We start from the raw sequence: 13273 nt of genomic DNA, 5'->3' as shown, positions 1-13273 counted from the left end.
AGTCAATTTTACCGTTACGCGACCGACAAATTCTTTTGATGTACATCGACGGATCAAACAAGCTTTCCTGTCTCATCCACAAGGTGAAGCACGCTGAGCCTTCGACATTTCTTTGACATATTCCCGGGGTGCGGAGGGCGAAAGTGGGCATTACCCTGGAGTATCGAGGATGGGTTATCCCCTTGATAGCCGTCGACAAACGTTTATCTAATGAAAATAGCATCCTGCTATATTTTTTCGGATATTTAGAAGTACTCATACTTAAAGTCGTATTGTATTGTGTTGTATTGTATATGTTTGCAGAGGAAACAAATAGTTTTTCTCTTATACTGAACACATGCGACCACCCTTTTTTGGTGTGAGATAAATAGAATCTCTCACTCCCTTGGGCAATGCCTCGTGTTTGGCAACTTAAGAACCTTCCCCCTCGGGTTGAGATTTCCCTATTCCACCCTCAAGGGGGTGAATGATTCTTTTTCTCTTACCCTGTTCCCCCATTGTGCACCATAAACATAATGTAATGTTAACGTTACATGCTAAATTAAGGGTTGAGGTGACGTTGATTGATTGTTGACGTGACGTCATTGTCCAGGATAAAAGAAATCCTTCTCTCACACTCGGGTTGAGATGATGAGATTCCCTAGTCACAACAATTCCATGACGTTTCATCCAAAAGACAATGACGTCACGTCTACCAGAGGGTAAGCATCTCAGCAGATCAGTTATGAAAGAGCCAATAGAGGGGGAAAAAAAGAAAGAAAAATCAACTTAACTCTTGGGGATGAGTTGGGGAGTCTAAAACCTCAGGGAAAGTAAGATTGCATGGCCCGTGTTTGCCAATTTAGGAATCATCTTCCTTTGGTTAAAATAACTTTGTATAACCCTATCTCACCCCCAAGAGTGTATGCAATTTTATAACTCATGATCTAAGATAAGATAACTCATGTTCGCTTATATTCTGAAAACTTAACTATCAGAGTGTGGTCGCGTCATTATCTTTTACACACGTGTGAAAATGGCAACACTCTTTTTTACATGACTGCTTCCTTGTACGAGAAATTATTGCCTTTCAGTTATAATGTACCCATGGCGCCATGAATATGCATCCTCGATATCCAGGGGATACGCTCACTTTCGCTCTCTACACTCCTGGAATATGTCATAGCAAAGTCGAAGGCTCAGTGTGCACCACCTTAGAAGAGAAGACTAGTTTGGTCCTTTAATGTACATCAAAAGAATCTCGCAGTCGCGTAACGGTAAAAAATGACAGGCTTTGAAGTCGGGCGTCGCTCCTTTGTAATAATCAAAAGACAAGTATCAGCCTAGTGATTGGTCAGATGTTGTTTTTTTACCTCATACCAATCAAATAGCTAGACGCGTGCCTTCACTTTTGCCATGACATATCCAGGAGTGTAGAGAGCGAAAGTGAGCGTAACCCCTGGATATTGAGAATGTGAATATGTGAATAGCAAGGTATTATAGGTGGAAGTGCATACAACACATACATTCATTAAAAAAGTATGGCTCTTCACGTGATGTCCCTTTAATGATTTCGTGGTGATTTAATCATTAAACGTCTTCAATAGATACAACATGAGGTGCAACTGCATTGATTTAAAATTGTACAAAAGAAAAACCAAAATATGTTTCTTCCGATTTCTTTCTTCTGCAAGTTTTCATGAAAGTAAATCAAATAAAATATTTCGAAGAACAGCATATCTAAAACGCCTTTTAAGTTCACCTTTGAGATGTGTGTGCATTGAAGTGATTAAAAAACACTTCAAAGATGTGAATGTTTTACGTTTTTTACGTTTAGAGTATTATATGGAATTTCAGTTGATGTATGTTCGACAAGGATTAGTTGTAAAACAGGGAAGTCTTAACCTTAACCCTTTCAACACTGTAGACCATAATGGACTCGTCCAGATCAATGCATGGTAGAGTCTACTAAAGTTACATAGGGGTGAAAGGGTTAAGTATGCAAACAATGATAAAATAAGAAAATCAACGACCCCGTTCACCTTCCTAGTTCCAATGAGGTGTCAACAAAAACTATAGTTCGAACTGAATATCGATAAAACCAGGTCAAAATATAAACAACCAAAAGATTTACATAGACCCTTGAAATTAGACATAATGTGTTCCGGAAGGGTAACCATCTTCTGGTAGGTCGAATCAAAGAAATGTCACGTCCTCACATCGAGAACAGAGGACGCTGTGGTGCAGTTTTTAATTTTACATGGAGTACTTACTGTATCTAGGTAAAATTACTGTAGAAAGTAGAGTTCTATGTAGCATGTGTCTCAAACGCTTGAAAGATCAGAACAATCTCCTTTGCCGTTTTGACAAGAACTTTCTACCGAGGTTCTCACCTCACGGAGGCACGGTAGTCTAGTGGTAGGACGCCAGGCATGTGACCGCAAGGTTGCGGGTTCGAGACACGGTACGGCAGTTTGTTGTATCTTTGAGCAAGATACTTTACTCCGCTTGTTCCAGTCTACTCAGCTGTAAATGAGTACGTGGTTAGGCAGTGCTAGAATTGTTAAATGCTTGCTGTGAGCGCTGAAATGGCAGCACCGGCTGTATGCTTCCAAGGGAGTTGAGAAATATATTTGCAAGTTGCAAAGGCCATATAACCACGAATAATAATTTGTGAACCGCTTTAAGACGACCTACGAACTAGGTTGTGATAAAGCGGTATATAAGAACCTCGAATTATTGTTATTATTAATTATTCTCAACAATCTCAAATGTACATCTTAAACAAAAGCGGATGAATGTTTTGCCAGATAATTAATTGTATCTGTATCAACATCCTCGATACTCCAGGGGTTACGCTCACTTTTGCTCTAGGCACTCCTCGAATATGGCATAGCAAAATTGAATTGATTGATTGATTGATTAATAGGTTTTACGTCCGCTTCACTACCGAGTAGTTCGGTTAGCCAGGAGACGAAGAAAGACAGGAAAATGAGTGAACTAAGGAATAGAGGAGAGAGACAGCGGAGAGAAGGAGCCGTCTATCCTATATGCATTTAATGTACAAATATTTTTTTAATGCGGCTCCTAGGCCTAATGTAGTAAAATTGAAGGCATGTGACTAGCTTTATAATGAGTGTCAGGTAAAAAAAACCCACCCATGACCAATCGCTAGGCTGATACTTGTCCTTTGAAGATTCAGAGGAGCCGACACCCGACTTCAAAGCCGGTCAATTTTACCGTTACGAGCGAAAGACTCTTTAGTGGTACTTCAAGGGATCGAACTTGAGTTCTTGTCTCACCCCCAAGTTATGCTGAGTCTTTTATTTTGCTATGACATATTCAGAGGGGGGTTTCCAAGTGGGGAAAATTGAGGAAAATTGTGAAAATACATGATTTTTAAAGAAAATTATCAGGGGGAGGGGGTGTTCCTGAAGCCCAAACAAACCCTCTGGATCCGCCACTGAAATTCCAGGGGTGCAGAGAGCGAAAGTGTGCGTCACTCCTGGAGTATCGAGGATGTGAAACTGATAGTCATCGACAAATGTTTATAAATAAATAAATATAAATAAATAAATAATCTTTATTTAACGTCGTGTACAATTGTCAACAGCAAACATAAGCTCTGTAGAGCTTTTATTACAACGCCACAAAGGGAACAAATGGTGTTTGCTGAACTTCGGTATAGTTTTGTTTTGTTTAATTTTGTTTAACGTTCTATTAACAGCTAAGTAAGGTCATTTAAGGACGTGCCTCCATGTGTGTAGTGTATGCGTGCTTGCGTGTGTGTGTGCAGGAGACAGTGTATGCTGGCGTGCTTGCCTCCTTGCGATATCAAGTTTTTAGACGATGATGTAAACATAGTCTACCATATGTGCACTTTTGCAATAAAACATTTCATCGACAAGTCACTGATTATATCGTTTTTTGGGCCGTTTTGAGTATTTTGGGTTGTTACTTGTTGTGATATTGTTAATGGTAATTTATTTTATATGTCGATATTTTTCTAAATTTTTTTTTGTAATTTTATTTACCTGCCTGCTAAACGCTTTCCATACATTGTTGCGTTCCGATAGTAATACGGAATCCGTAAATTGCATTTATACACAACAACCTTGACCCAAGTCATATGACAACTCCCACCCTGACGTCACCGTCTGTTGACATTCTGTACCGCCATCTTAGGAAGTGCCGGGGAAATATAGGACAATATTGTGTGTATTGGAAATCACGGGGCATACAAGCCACATTTGGTGGATCTTGCCCGAGAGGGCATAAGATCAAGATCTGAGGTACAGTTCTGCTTACTGGTGAGTATGCAAATTCATAACCGAGTGCGTGCAGACTCAAAACATTTGTGTTTATGATGCGTGCACTTTCGATTTGTGTTTGTGTTTAGCCATGTAAGCAACTGTCAAAACAATATTGCTTACGTGGTAGACTTCGTTCGTTACTTTTGCTGGTTCAAATAATGTTTTATTATTTCTCATGTATGGTAGTAAGCCATCAAAATCGCTGAAATATAAATCTAAAATTGCTGGTCTGCATTTTTAACGTACCGAACAATAGACTGAGGTCAAGACGCAATAAACGAATACGATCATTTCACCAGCTAACCCCCTCAGGATATGGTTTCCGGAGGAATGTTCTAGTGTTTATTCAAGTGTTTATCTGTATTTTGATGAGTATTGTAAAACAATTTGACAAGTACATTGTGTGCATACGTTCAACGACCTCGACAGAAATCACAGTTCACATAATGTCATCTTATGCTAATGACAAGTAATGTATAAAGATTTTAGGTCATCTTCTCATTCATGACGTGAAGTATTATATTATTCTATAATAACATGTTATTTAGATATACAAAAACAATGACAAAAGCATCGAAATTGAACTTCAGGTTGTTGTTGTATGATGAAATCACGCATACAGTATATTTATTTAATCATCATTGTTGATTACATTTTTTCAAATTGATAACCAAAACCTGGAAAATATTAGATAATATTCGGTATAACAAAGCAATTGTAATCATTAAATAAGAATTGAAACAAAAGTCTGCACACCAGATATAGCTGACCACAGTTATACAGTTTCGATTGACCATTATATATAAGCATATAAGTTGTATCGATATTCAAACAAATTTAATTTTTATAATCAATGCAATATTTGTCATAAAAAACAAGAACTTGGATAAGTAACACTGCTTTCAGGGTATTGAACACATAATCTTGAAACTTCATTTCTGCTTTTCTTTAAAATGAAACTTGTTCCGATAATTATACAGAATTGTGTATAAACATGGATTTTTTCAGTCAACTTGTCTTGATGTTGTGGTAAAATTAAACTAAATGTCCTTTTCTGAACATTTACCAATTTAAAGTCCATTCTTTCATTTTATTGTGTCACCGAATTATGGCAATTTACCAGGTTTTCTGTTACGTCACAATTCTGGGGAAACCCAAATTAAAGTGAAAGTACTGGTCTAAATATAGAAACACATCTTGGATGCTTTGATTACTTAAAGGATTTATAAATTAAAAACAAGTTTCAGTTTCGATTAAAAGTTGTTTTGAGGAAAATGTTATGCAATCAATGTTGTATAGGCAAGAATAGAACTTTTAACTTGTAAATATTTACACTTGAATGTTATCTGGTAAAAATACTTGATCATGTGTATTCAAGATAGTGACTGGATTGTGGTCTGTCCAATCTGTTACGGTAAGCTCAGTTTTAAATTTAACATTTAATCCTTTCACCCCTATGTAACTTTAGTAGACTCTACCATGCATTGATCTCCATGAGTCCATTATGGTCTACAGTGGTGAAAGGGTTAAAACTTATGTACATTGCATTTGTATACCATTTAGGGATGATTTTGTCATTAATTATTTTTATGTTCTATTCCAACCTTTGAATTGGAACAGTTCAAATGTGTCTTCAGGGGTGAATGGGTTAAATAAAAGCTGAGTTTAGCACTGATAATGGGTCAATCATACACAATGCCCCTCTAAGGTTATCTTCTTAATTTCCTGTCTGTTACAAAAAAACAAAAACAAATGAACAACAAATTTAGAAAATGAGACATATTGCTTTGAATAAATATTACCTATGAAACAATTATAAGTAGTCTAGACCTTTTTGAGTATCTTGTCACTTCCTTGTTTTGATTTTAGTAGATAGAAGTAAAATCTCATTAAACAATGCACTTTACAGTACTTACCACTTGCATTGATATTTATGCTCATTTAACCTTCGAATATATTTTCCCTTGTTTTAGACAAAGGTAGTTGATTTGTTAAACTCATTTCCCCCTGAAATGTCATAATGAACTATTCCAGCTTTTGAACTGGAAGAGTTCAAATTTGTCTTCAGGGGTGAATGAGTTTAATGAAGTTGCAACTATTGATTTGGATTTTAAATCATCGAAACATTTTTCATTTCACAATGATTTTATTGAATATTGTAGCCTATATGTTACACATTCAAGAGGAATTGTTCAACACATGTAATGCCTATACAAGCCCTCTCCTGAAAACATCAGTGAATCAGGGGTGGACAATTCCTTATTTTGAGTACGTACTATAGCCTTCATTATAATTTTGAAAATTCTACTAATTATATAACCTGCAATTTTGAAAAATCATTTTTTTCTGTCCTGTGTATTAGGCTAGCCTATATATAGCTAGTGGCATTGTACACCCTTGACATCTTGATCTTTCTATGATTGATAATTATATTTAATTAAGGCCAAAGTATTATTGATTTGCTTTTTTAAATTTTCTGACTCAGTTATTATATGTTACACAAGTTGTAATTTATTTACATTTTGTTAATCAAATAGAAGTAAAAGATATCCTTATGAATATTTTTTTGAAAACTTCATTCTTGTTGTGGCTTTAACGCAGGAATTAAAATGATATATTCAATAGGTTTTTGTATTCTTCAGTTGTCCCCCAACAAAACCCTTTGTTTCAGGTTACAATTCTTGAAACCTGATTTAGGCCTAATGCAGTGGAACCCGCTTATTATGATATCCTATTTGCCAGAGAAAAATATCATAATAACCGATATATCATAATAACCGATATATCATAATAACCGATCAAGCTGTTTTCTATCGTTTTTATGTTGTCTGAACCGGGAGTGAGATGCCCTATATCAATCAGACATAGATTGATGTGGAAACATGGAAAAATATAGATACAAAAAGATAAATTATTAATTGAAGTAATTTGAGAAGTTGTCGTTTTGCCGTCGTAATGATCAGTATGTAAATTCTACCGTCACTTTCAAATAACTTTGAGCATATTCCTAAGAACTATCTGTATACTACATCCTACACTTGTAGCTAACAATATCGTAATGTTACAGTCAATAGGATGAAGGAAGTGATATAAAAAGTCATGATTTACCTATTTTGCAACGAGAAGTTGTGTACCATTTTGTCCCGTAAGCGTAAACATATTTTGCCGTACTATTATGTCAATTATGTTCCCGTGACAGTCACGTACCTCGCAAGTCGTGCGGTGAAATTAACTTGCAAAGAAACAATAACAATCAACGTAAACTTTGGATCAATTTCAATTAAGAAACTATTGCTTAAATGATTAAAAACACAGGTCTTCCTTCTGAAGTAATTTGATATACAGTCCTACAGCAATTAACTGCACCACATGTTTTATTAAGACTAAAATGTATGACCAGCAAGCGATGGTCGATCTATTGTTTTCCGCCGACTGAGGGGAAGCGAGTTGTGAAAAATTTACCTTGAGTGGACAGATGATTACCTCGGCGATGTACAGTTAGCCGGACCTATTGCGTAATTGTCCAGGTGTTTCACACGGACAACTTACCTGAGTTTTTACCTTATAAAATCGATTCACGGCAGAAAAAAATATCAGAATAAGCGGGGTCCTACTATACCTTTGACCATATCACAAAAAACAATATTTTTTTGCTTGGTTAAAGTAGGAAAAATTTGGTACATGGGGAAAATATCATAATAACCGATATATATCATAATAAGTGGGTTACACTTAAATGCAAAATTTCATAAAATTCAGATGGACATTGGACTAGGTAGTAGGTTTTAAAAGAAATATCAGTGTAATATGCTTTCCAATGCAATCAGATGCATTTTTGCATGTAATATCAAACAAGGCCAAACAATCTGGGTTTTTACTTTTCTGGCTATAGCTACCTAACCCAGATTTTACTGCATATCCTAAAATTGTTTTAACTTTTGTTTTAAACAAGCATTTGTAAGCCACTTATTTTTTGTTTAGAAGCAAAACCTCTGAAATGCTGTTACTTGCAGAAATATTTTTATAAATGAAAAATAAATGCCCATTTTAATTTGTTGAACACTTTTTTTTTTGTCTATAAAAATTGATCTCAAAATGTTAAACATAATGTTTCTGTGTATGCATGTACACGCAGACAGACGTGCTTAGTGTCAACAGCTCCAGGCTAGCTATAGGCTAGGCTAGCTATAGACCTATATACCAGACAGGAAATTGGTGAGTAAATTTTGCATTGATCCGGATCCGGAGGTTTTACCCATAGATTTAACACAAACTCAACTTACATACGTAGACACCTAATATAAAGATGTGTACATACATACACATTCTCAATGCTTGTATCCTGTTCGCTTCCTCGTTAAGAAGTCGAACATATAATATGAGACAATAATGAAAATGTGGCAAAAGGCCAAACAAAATAATTGTAAAAGTTACTTGTAAGGGTGTTTTTGTTTGGAAAGGTTCCAAATTATGTCAATTTTTTTCATTTTTTTTTAAAAGTACATGTAACATTTAAAAGATTAAAACTTCTTTCATTCAAGAATATTTCATTTTAAATGTTTACATATATATATAATACTATCATACATTTTTGGATTTTTTTATGACAGTTTAGGTAAAACCAACTATTTTCTAGAGGGAAAAGGATCCAGAAAATTCCACCATTGAGAGCTTCGAGGATCTAGTTAAGTTAGTCCCGGGGAGGGGGGCTTGCATTGAGGATTTGTTTTTGAACTTTTTAGCCCACCATCATCTGTTGGTGGGCTTTTCAAATCACCCTGCGTCCGTGGTCCGTCCTTAAACAATTCTTGTTATCAGTGTTTCTCAAGAAGTACCAGAGGGATCTTTCTCAAATTTTATATGTGCAGGGCAACTTTTGAGACTGATCAGATAAACAACATGGCCGATAGGCAGCCATCTTGGATTTTGATAGTATAAGTTTGTTATCGCTATTTCTCAAGAAGTACCAAAGGTTTTTTTCTCAAATTTTAAATGTATGTTCCCCTTGGTCCTTAGCTGTGCAGGGCAATTTTAGAGACTGGACGGATAAACAACATGGTCGACAGGCAGCCATTTTCGATTTTGATATTGAAAGTTTGTTATTGCTATTTCTCAGGAAGTACGAGAGGGATCTTTCTCAAATTTTAAATGTAGGTTCCCCTTGATCCCTCGTTGTGCATGTTATATTTTGAGACTGATCATAAATACAAAATGGATTAAAAGAAGAACTAACAGATCTTTCTCATATAGCAATGATAGATTCTATTTCTTTCACATTAAGTACTGTACTAGTAAATATGTGAAATGACAAACTCACTTTGAAGGTTGGCTTTCATACACATCAGTATTAAGTTTAGATCAAAAGTTACCTCAAGGTGCATTTACTGTTAACATGACTCGATCAAACAGATAAGAGGAAAGAAGAGAAAAGATCGAACTGACAAAGAACTAATGAAGATGGTACAAAGGTGGGCGCCAAGATCCCTCTGGGATTTCTTGTTTAATATAAAATGCATCCATTTGTAGACACAGCAATTTTAGACTTTATATCAAGAATTTAAACAAAAAAAAGCTACGAACGGTGTAGGAGTCTGAGGTGTATACTTATAGCTTAAACAAGGGTAAGGTAAACAAAATGTAATCATTTGATGGCTGCAGTCATTTGTTATGAAATAAGCATATAGGGGGAAAATTCCTTCGAAATAACATCTTTTGCTTTTTAGCTAAGGCGTTAGCCGCCAGCTATTGGTATTACTTTAGTTAATGAGCTCAAGATATTCATAAATGTCGTTTTCACACAGACGGCCTCTAGCGGTACCCACTGGTACTAAATTGAATCATATACCGGACCTACTGTCTTTATTATGCGTAACTTTGGACTCAAATGCACTTGAATGGCTTGTAAATATCATTCCTTTCCTTTGTAGAACATATGATCTTATCACAACGTCGTATTCTTATTGAAAATGCACCCTGTTTATCTCAATCGGGAACTGCTACTTGACTGTAGGTCATGCATGCTACACGCAACTTCCGGTAAAAATACTTCAGTTAATGAGCTCAGATATTCATAAACGAGACATAACGTCACCTACTAGTAATACTAAACAAACTGCAAATAAAATCCATTACCACGGACTCAAGTTCACTCACACGTCATTGGATATAATCTTATTCTTAGTTAGAACTAAGTATCCTTCTAAAACTTCGTATTTACTCTTGGAACTGTCGCTGGATTAACCCTTTACACGGAAATATTGTCCTGTGATTGGCTAAAATTGGTGACATTTACGTCCCTGTTTACATTTATATATTGCGTGGTCAGAGCTATGAAGCAGTCCTGTTCCAACTAACTGAGTAAAATCAAAAGTGCTAATCAGTAATAATGTATATGATTCACGCTTCATATGATTACAATGTTATCAAAACATTGCATATTAATTCGTTCATCGTTGAAATAACAAATCCTTACTAATTTATGCAATGGAAATAGAGGGAAAATAATGTAACTCTCCTAATCTTGTGTGTGTGTGTGAGTATGTATGTTTGTATTTTGTTTATCTTATTCAATATTGAACCATACAACAATGTATCATATTGAATTAGAGTGCTTTTTATCTTATTTGTTCCTGGGAACACAGATTCAAAATAGTTCCATTTTTCATAAGAAGAGACCTTTTCACTGCAGTGAATATGTAAAACACTATATTTAAAAGTTTTTCAAAATTATTGAGAGACTTGTAAATTTATGGGTAGCAGTAATCCACTTGCTTATCCACAATTTAGTTTCAGCAAGTAAACATCCTTATAAATATTGTTCTGTAACAATATACACTGACTGATGCAAAATTGAAACTTGAACAAAATTCACACGTATTAAAAAGCATGCCAACCCTGGTCGATGTGCACACTTTACAAGATAACTTGCTTGAATATATATTGATCAATATACAAACTTAGACGATAAGTTCAAAGTTGAGTGAAATCCATGCCTAATTAATTAGCATACTGTACTCTGATTGGTCAATGGTTTTATGCCAAGTAACTTTGTCAGATAAGGCAAGGGTTGATATCTTATTCAACAACAAAGGCAAAGTTCAAAGATGTTCACAATCTGTGCATAATCTATTCAATGGTTTAAAATAATCAGGTATTGGTCAAAGGGGTAAATGCCAGTTTCAGTTTTTAATGTTCTATGAAATACATTGTATGGACAAAGGGAAGCAATTCCAAATTCCTATGCAAATTAATTATCCAAAGGTTTAAAATGATATATTCTAGAGGAAACTTGGTACCACTCTTCTGACAAACCTATAAAGATATACTGTACACACAAGAAGAATAACTTCACAGTGGTACACTTTTACATAAAACTTTGATTCATAACAAATTAACAGTAAATCCTTCTGTACAATATGATGGGAACTTCGTCTTTATTTTGTTCTCCATTCCAAAAATAATATATATATATCTTTTGCCTTAGCTTTCAGTACTTTCAGTACTTTGATTGACTCTTTTGGCTGAAAATGACCTTCTTGTGTCTAGAGGCCGGGCCCTTCAGCCAAAACAAAAAAAATCATAAATTTAAACCAGCTGCTGTAAAATGTTACTGTACAAAATTTTTATATATAAACTTAAAAAACATTTTTGAAAAAAAAAGGTTTGTCTCACTTCAATAAAATAAATGTATTTAAAGATCTCCAGTTAATATACATGTGATAGCTATTCCGTCTTTGTGTATTGCAGAGTTATCTTCTCTTGGGAGCAGGTATTGATTGTTACATCATTGGTTTGTGTGAGAAAATTACGTCGTTTCCTCAAAAATTGATGACGTTACTCTCTTAAACAAGTGACGTAACAATCGATACCTGCTCTCAAGAGAAGATAACTCTGCAATACGCAAAGACGGAATAGTTATAGGTGTAGTTTTAAATCCTCAATCAAGTCTGAAATACATGTTATATGATCATGTAATGTATTTCAGTCTGTCTAAAAGTACATGTTCATTACGTACACGTTGTATTGCGGTTTATATATATACAAGCTGGTACACACTGCAATGTACACCATACAGTGGCCTAGGGATAGGAGATCAATCGGAATGATAAAACAATCCATTCTCTCTACTGTTTCATTGTGTATACCTATCGACTAAAGAATTTTAAATCATTCAATTATTTGTCACAATCAAGAATCTTGGCATATCTCAGATGCCACTAGGTACGTATATGAAATCCGAGAGAGGAATTAATTTATATATAACGTTATGTAGTAGATCTATATATATACATACATGTACGTACAGTGTACAAAAGTCTGAACTGACCGACAGTCTGAACTGACCGACCAATCGTGGAACTTTTTATGTTATTTTTAATGACTACCTCATAATAATATTCCAACAACGAAACTTTTACGGAATCAAATATGTTTGTAATAGAACTGAACAATTTGTTAATTTCTTTTTCCCTCAGGAAAATCTTTGAGATATCATACCTGAAACTATTACGGGTCTTATATATTATATATGGTTTTGGTTGTAGGGTTTCATAGATATGTTTTTATTATTTGTCACCTTATGATATAAGTTTTAAAACATTACGGAATTAAAATGAATTTAGAAATATTGGAGACCAACACATACCTGGTAAGTAAAATTATATTTAAAGGTTTCATAATCATAGTCCAGTCCAGATGGATGACTAACTATATAGATCTGCAGCCCAGCTGGTTGGAAACATGAAAAGGACAATAACTGTTTATCAGCCTCAATTCTGATACGAAAGCACAAAAACAGTTTTATCAAACTAATAAAGCGTTCAAAATTGCTTCTACAGTTTTATCGCTGACCAAGATATCATATGGCTATCAACCAGGCTCTTAGCCAGGATTTCAAACCTACCTCTCCACAAAGCTGGTATTTAGCCCATTTTGACAAAATATGTGCCTGCCCAAAATTAAATAAAATAGTAAGGATATTT

At 34.9% G+C, this 13273-nt stretch overlaps 1 protein-coding gene across 1 annotated transcript in view; it reads left to right on the top strand.

Moving 5' to 3' along the window:
* Nucleotides 1-4109: 4109 nt before the first annotated feature.
* The window catches only part of LOC110463996 (myotubularin-related protein 3-like), a 43038-nt gene continuing 33874 nt past the window's right edge, over nucleotides 4110-13273 (top strand). The window contains exon 1 of the mRNA XM_021518986.1: nucleotides 4110-4289. The gene's annotated coding sequence lies outside the window, so the exon portion shown is untranslated. The remainder of the gene's footprint in view (nucleotides 4290-13273) is intronic.

Source organism: Mizuhopecten yessoensis, unplaced genomic scaffold (assembly GCF_002113885.1).
Source record: "Mizuhopecten yessoensis strain PY_sf001 unplaced genomic scaffold, ASM211388v2 scaffold10951, whole genome shotgun sequence".
NCBI classification, from domain to species: Eukaryota; Metazoa; Mollusca; class Bivalvia; order Pectinida; family Pectinidae; genus Mizuhopecten; species Mizuhopecten yessoensis.
Note: the sequence above shows the minus strand (reverse complement) of the source record. Positions and strands in the feature narration are given on the sequence as shown.